Raw genomic sequence first — 8,184 nt, forward strand, 5'->3', positions numbered from 1 at the left:
TCAATCCTCTCTTACTCACTTATCTTGTAAGATTCATTTCTTGAGAGAATAGAGTGAGTATTTGATTGTATTTCATATTGGCACATTTAAGGAGCATTAAATTGTATTTCCAATCCCTTGTAAGGTTCTTTTGTGAACAATTGTTGTAAGATTCTTTGTGAACCGAAGCGAAGGCTCTTGGTGAGTGCGGTAGGGATTTGTTCTCGAGTTGTAAGGTTTCTCCACTAGTGAAGGAGTATCTTTAGTGGATTGTGGAATCATTGGTTTGGTGCTAAGGCGTGGACGTAGGCTTGGTTCCGAACCACGTAAAAACACTGGTGTTATTCTTTCTCTGCGTTACACTCTTTATTTTATATCTTGTGCATGATTTATATTTATATTGTGATATAATTTCTTATATCTTGCCAAGAATTTTTATTTTGTAGAAAAATACGTATTCCGCAAAAAGAGTCTATTCATCCCCCCCCCCCCTCTAGACTATATACTTCGGGCTGGGACTTCCAACACCCCTGTTTGGACTCCAAGAAAATTTGAAAGAACAACTAGCCAATCTTCAAAGCAATCTCTAAAAAACACCAAGGGGAAAAAAAATAAAAAAATACAAAGATCTTGGGGAAACTTATCTGCATGAATTTGATTTGAAAGGATTTTGGTGGAGAGTTCCAAATTTCGCCTTCATAGATTCATACTTCAACTTATGTAAAAATAAAAGGGCAAAATCAAAAAGAAAACAAAATTGAAAGAAACAAATGCAAAGGATATCTATGTGTTTGTGTGTGTGTGTGTGTGTGTGTGTGTGTGTGTGTGTGTGTGTGTGTGAGAGAGAGAGAGAGAGAGAGAGAGAGAGATAGGGGTTCGAAAAGAGAAGGAGAAGGATTCAAAGAGGGGGAGAGGATCGAGAGCATTCGGTAAAAGAAAGAAAAGGAAAGAAAATTAAAAAGAAAAATTTAAAAGTAATATATCTTAAATTCTCAAAAAAAAGTGGGAACACGTGTCACTGTACGAATGATGACACGTGGCACAATAGGAAACAAAAATTTAGGTGGTGACGTGACACGAACCTAACTGTTCCATGTGAGTTTTGTTTGGATGGTTGGATCATTACCATGTCAGTGATCCATGTCAAACTTCCAAGGCCCATCACAGCTTGCCACATGACGGGTGACATAATGCCAATCAGGGGTGTACACGGTTTGGTTTGGTTTGGTTTGGTTATTGTCAAAACCATCAACCGAACCAAACCTCTCGATTTTTAAAACTACTGAACCGCAACCGAACTGTATACCGTCGGTTTAAAACCAAACCAAACCGTTTATTTTACGGTTCGGTTCGATTAATTCGGTTTTACCAAGTTTTAAACTAACAAAACAAAAAAAATCATTACTTAAAGCCAAGTTAGGCCACAGCCCACAACCTCCTATATTATTATAACTGGGCCAAGGTTATGACTGCAAAGCCCAGCACGGAAGAGGATGAGTAGATCCAACTTCAATAAATAGGGTGGGGAAACTTTTTTCTTCCCATTTCCAACCGATGTGGGACGGCTAGAAACACATTTCGCACCATAGATAATGTGGGCATGAACTGCGTTGCTGTGTGTGACTGCGTTGGCGTGGAGATGCGGGCGTTGGCGACTGGCGTGGGCGTGAGCGTCGCTGCATCGGCATGGGTGGGACTTGGGAGGAAGCGGGAGGTGCTATGAGGAGTCGAGGATGGAAGGTTTGGGCGACTCGGCGTTGGTGTGGGCATGAGAGTCGAAGGGCATGGCAGTCAACAGGTTACCAGGATTCCAAGACCAGGAGGATTGAGCGTCTCTTCAGTCTTCAGTCTTCTTCCTAATAACACTCATCCCACGTGGCCAAAATGGGAAGCATGAATCTCATGCCTCCTATATAAAATCCTTCCTCACTCCTTGAGAAAGTACAAGACAACAATTCAAATTAAAAAAATAATATATTCCACAAGACATATATATGTAGTATTAAAAATAATTATTTTAAAATTATAATAGGTTTCGATTTTTACGGTTTGGTTTTTGAGTGAAACCGAAACCGAAACCGAAACCAAAATCGAAAATCAGTTTTTTATAAATTCAAAACCAAAATCAATGACCGAAATCGAAAAACCGAACCGAAGCTTCAAACGGTTTGGTTCTCGATTTTTCAATAAATTTTGTACACCCTAATGCCAATGTCACCCTATTGCAATAAATTAAAAAATACAAACTAAATGAAATAAAAAATATATCTTGTGCCAAGTGTCACCACCATCGATTGACACGTGACATTTATTTTTGAACTGGGTTAGCCTGTTTACCTGAGTCAACGTAAGTTAACCCATTGACCTTGGTTCAAACTGGTTGAACCAGTCTAACTCTTTTTGGACCGTTGGTTTATTTTTAAATTTAAAAATTAATTTCAAATTTTTTGAAATTAGGAAAAATAGTAAAAACTCAGAAAATCAAGAAAAATTATTTGAGTTATTTTAACTTAGATAAAAAATATTAAAAAAATAAAAGACAAAAAATAAATAAAATTGGGGAAAATTCTATAAAAAATCTATAAAAAAAATTGTAAAAAAATGCTAAAAAGTTTATAAAAATTATTGAAAAATTTTGGAAAAATTCTAGGAATGTCTTAAGGACTTTTTTCTTGAGTTTGATAAAATTTTGAGCATTTTATGTATTAAATATTAGTATATATTTTGTTTGATATTTGTGTGCATCCTAATGATTAAATGAAAGGGTGAAAAAGTGTTTTAGACCTACCTATATTAGTTCTGAAGAGGGTTTATCGAATAAAATCCCCTCCTTGGGAGGTTTTATTAGTCATTCCTAAATCACATTTTATTTCACATTTTTTAAAAATAATTTCAATATTTATTCATTTTTTAAGGAGTTAATTAAAGATCATTAGATTTAGTTTAGGCATAATTCATGGCTAATTAGGTACCGTTTGTAGAACAAATATGTAGGGAGTGCTCGTACTTTCTCCTCCCATAACTGAACTCTCGATCCCAACTCTCGTAAATGTGGACTGAGATTACTAGTTATTTGGCTTAAGATTTTTCTAGAGACCAACAAACAAGAATGAGGTGAACTAATCGCACTTAGGTAAATAATAGGTTAGTGACAACTGCATTAAGCCATCAATATTATTATCTCTCGTCGTTCCAAACCCTTTTTGGGATGTTGCGACACCCATTTGTATGCTTTTCTAATTATAAGTCTTAAAATAACAAACACGTGACCATTACAACATTCAAATATGTCAATAAAAATACTCTATTTCAAACCTAAATCTCAATTTAATTATATAAAAGTAGGAAATGACAAATAATTAGGTATCCATAAGAGATCTTTCACTGCTCTAGTTTAAGTTTTCTACCACTTTATTCAAACTTTAAGTATCAACATTAAGCCTAATATAATTTTTGATATACAATATATCTTCTTCTACAAGTTCATAGCATTTAAGAGCTAGCCTGCTAACCTATTATTTTGGCTCACCAACCTATTCAAACTACAACAACATTTTTTGTAACTTGAATTGCAATTCACATGCCACCCATAAATAAAGATGCCTATACAAGAAACACTACTAAATTTTATTCTTGATTTTGATAACTTTACTAATAAATAACATAGTCATTATCTTCTATATGCTTGATATGTAGACCCTCCCCCAATCCACTATATATGCACATGATTGTATTCAATATGTTTGTTAGGTTGATGGACCAAATCATGTGATACATGTATCACAAGTCACTCTTAGTTAAAAGGACATATTTAATATAGATTTTGACCAGATATGATATAAATGGGTATGAGCGTGGAGTCCTTGATAATTCTACTCCTAGTCAACCTATATATTGACTTACCTATGCCCCTACTAACCAACCACTAGGAGGCGTCAATGACCATCCTAGCTATATGTCCACTTTTAATCTAAGTCACGCTAAAATATAATGCATATCATGGTAAAACATTTTAAAAGTACAAAATCAACAATAATATTTGAATGAAAAGTCAAAATCGTGTTGCAAAAGTGTTATGCTTTCTTGTAAATATAACTACAATAATGTATCATTTTTTTTCTTATTTTAATAAGTATTGAAGTTGCAAAAGTATCCAAGTGGGGAGGGTGTGATATTAAATTTTGTGTCTAACTATAAAAAATGAAATTTGAACATGTTTGCATTCACATTTTTACTATATTAGATTCCCATACCCATTTTATTCTATGAATGACAAGCATAAACTTTTAGCCTAAATTAAAATATGGAATGTAAAACTTAAAGCCTTCACTACTATAATATGTAAAAATTTAAAAAATGATTGAGAAAATGGGAGATAGATGCAACCCTGTAATGCTTACATTTTTTTTTTTTTTCTAAAAAATAGTATCATATTGCATTTTTAGTTTTCCAAAGACTTATTATTTTTAGTTTCCAACATTTGTATACCAAAATTAGGAAATAAAAAAATTTTTTAACACTATTCACTTGCCGAGGGTAGTTTTATATTTTAATTTTTAAATTTTAAAAAATATAAAAAAAATGTCACATTAATTTTCAATTTTGTAGATATGTGCAGGAAAATTGGAAAAAAAAAATATTCTTTTCATTATCTTATATATAGACTTAGAGTGTAATGATAAGTTAGTTTTCCTTATACTATTAACCAAAATATATTTTAGTTCCTATACTTTTAATTGGTGCAAGGATTTATGCTTATTAATTTCATGCAATTGCTTTTGTTGTCCTAATTAAATCTAGAAATATTAATGAATTTAAAAATAAAATTCTTTATGTACATAAAAATGTTCAATTAATATTATAAGTTGTATCACTATTATAGTATTATTCATAATAAGCCTAACAATAGAAAAAAAAAATTTCAAAAATTTTTATTCATGATGAAATAATTATGAATTCAAGTGTATAATTAATTTAAAATAAATTTAAAAATAGTATACAATTTTTTTCATAATTAATAGTATCTAGACCTTATGAGCCAACTAATCTCGAAAGACGAAAGGACCTTTCATTAGTTTAAATTCTTTGATTCATAACCATTAAATAGGTTTAAATAACAACTTTAATTGAATAAAATTAGTAAGTATAATGTTGTTAATGAAATAAAAGAGGAATACAAAAAAGTTTGGAGTTATGGAAATTCAATAGTCTAGTTCTTCAGGAGTTAGATGTTGTTAATCATTTTATTATCATTTTGTTGTAAAGCATATCCTTATATAGTCAAATACATTGGCATCCTAAAGGTTAACCACATAATTAACTATTATGTGGGCATACCAAAGGTTGTAACCTATTATCTAAATAGTCATGCATATAAATATACATGTTTTACAACACTTTCTCCTGGATGACTATACACTATGAATATGCCTCGTTAAAACCTTCGCTAAGGAAAACCCTGTGGGACAAAACTTTAATGAAGGAAAAAGAGTACAATATTTATACTTCCACTTGTTAAATGTTCAACTTGAAAAACCAAGACAAAATTTTGTCTTCCCAAGATCCTTCATCTCAAATTCTTTTATTAAGTAGTCAGCAGTCATTAAGATCTCTTCTGGAGTTCCTACTATGTTTATGTCATTAACATAAACTACGACTATAACAAATTAAGAATTTATCTTCTTAATGAAAACACAAGTACAGATAAGATTATTTTCATATCCAATTTTCAAGAAATATTCACCGAGACGATTGTACCAAATTCGTCCAGATTGCTTCAATCCATACAAGGATCTTTGTAATTTAACAGAATACATTTGCGGTTGTTTTGGATATATGCTTTAGGCATTTTAAATCCTTCAGGGATTTTCATATATATATGTCATTATCCAATTAGTCATACAAGTAAGTTGTTACTACGTCCATGAGGCGTGTGTTGAGTCCTCCAGAAACCGCTAAACTAATCAAAAATCAGAAAGTAACTGCATCCATAACAAGGGAATATAATCTATACCACGCCTTTGGGAGAAACCTTATGCTACAAGACGCGCCTTGTATCTCACAATTTCATTCATTTCATTTCTTTTGAGTACAAAAACCCATTTACACCCAACAGGTTTGACATTCTCAGGTGTTTGGACTACTGATCCAAATGCCTTACATTTGGCTAATGAGTCTAGTTCAGCCTATATTGCTTCTTTCCATTTTGGCCAATCATTTCGATATCGACATTCTTCTACATTTTGAGGCTTAGACTCATTATCATTAATAATTTCTAAAGCAATCACATTTGTAAACACATTGTCAATAACAACTTTATTTATTCTCTACATATTTTCAAATTTTAATGAGATCTCATAATTTCATGGTATTGACACCACTTCTGGTGTTGCTTATGTGGAAATATGGGATTGTTCATCTATATTTCTTTTAACCTCTTCTTGAGTGTTAATGACCTATTTTGGAGTGTCACTTTTATTCATTTTCTTTTTCTTTCGAGGAATAGTATCCTTTGCACCAATTGGTCTACCACACTTTTGGCGCATTTTAGATTCATTAGATGCTATTCCCATTGGGTGTTCTTCAAGAACAGTCAATCTAGCAGGAATATTTGCGGCCGAAACATGTGATTGAGTGACGCTTTTGGTTTCTGTAAAAACATCTGACAATTGATTTGCAGCATTCTGCAAATGAATTATTCTTTGAACTTCAAGTTCACATTGATTTGTGTGTGTATCAAGATTATACAAAGTTAGTGTCCAAAAAATTTCTTGTATTTTTAATCATTTACATTTTCCTTCTCCTAATAACGGGAAAACTGATTCATTATATTGACAATTCATAAATCCTGCTCTAAAAAAATCACCTATGTTGGAATTGGTGTAATCCCAAGAGGGGGGGGGGGGAATTCGACATTTAAAACTTTTTTCTAATTTAAAAAATTACACCAATTCACCACAATTCATATCTCATTCATAATACAAATGTGTATGTAAAATGATTAAACTATCAGTGCAGACATACACGTGTGTAGCATATCTCATTTAAATTAATTTTGTGTGCATGCAAGATGGTTATAACAAAACATTAACAAGCATACACATACTAAAATTAAAGTGCGGAAAGTAAATGAGATAGGGAGAGAGACACACACGATATTTGTTATCAAGATTCGGCCAAACCAGCCTACGCCCCCGCCTTGGGCATACTCCCCAAGGATTTCACTAAACCTGCTCACCTAAACAGGTGGAATAGAAGCTGTTTACATCCTCTCCTTTTGGGGTGAGGAAAACCCCAACTCAATTACAAGGTTGAGCCCAACTTGTCTCACTTATGGGATTTAGACTCTCCAGTCCAATTTCCAGGATGAATCGAACTGGTCTCACTTATGGGGCTGAGACTCCCCAGCTCAATTTCAGGCTGAACAAAACCGATACAATAAAAAGAATTTTTGTACATACTAATGCTTCTGAAAATACAAGCAAAGATGTACACGTTTAAACTCAACAATGTTTTCTCTAATATGATATGAAATTAATCCTTAGTAGAGTAAGGATGTTTTTCAAAACAAATAATCCAATCTTTGATGAAAGATATATATGATAAAATGCATCAAAGATTTGAACCCTAATAAAGTATTCTCCTAAAATATTTTTCAAATACGAACCAGAGAACCAAGGGTTTCTGCTCTAAAAATATTTTTGCAAAAACTAATATACATGATCTTTGATGTTATATGAAACATGCAATAAAGGCTTTAAAGATTAAATGTAAAAAAAAAAATATCTTCTCCAATAAATATTTACAATAAAGGATGATTGGAAAAGTTAGGATTTGTGCTCAGAAAATGTTTTTGCAATAATCACAATTTAAAAACCAATGCCCAAACAAAAAATAATAACTCTTTTTCAAAAGATTTTCCAAAGAGTAATGAAGAGAGTTGGAGAGTGAAAAATTTAACCCCAAAATGATTTTTGAAATGAAAGTATAAGAGGAGAAACTTTAATTACAAAATATTTGAGAGAATTTTTAAAACTAATCAAAGTTGCTAATTTGGTGTTATGAGGGGTATTTATAGTTTTTCTAAAAATTATGACCGTTGGGGACATGCTCGGTATTTTGGAAAAGTTTAATTAAAAAATTAATGACATTTTAGCCCTTAAAAAATTTCCAACCCGAGAGGTTCGGTCGACTGTGTTTTAAGTT

The sequence above is a fragment of the Malania oleifera genome, chromosome 3, assembly GCF_029873635.1.
Source record: "Malania oleifera isolate guangnan ecotype guangnan chromosome 3, ASM2987363v1, whole genome shotgun sequence".
In the NCBI taxonomy this organism is placed as follows: domain Eukaryota; kingdom Viridiplantae; phylum Streptophyta; class Magnoliopsida; order Santalales; family Ximeniaceae; genus Malania; species Malania oleifera.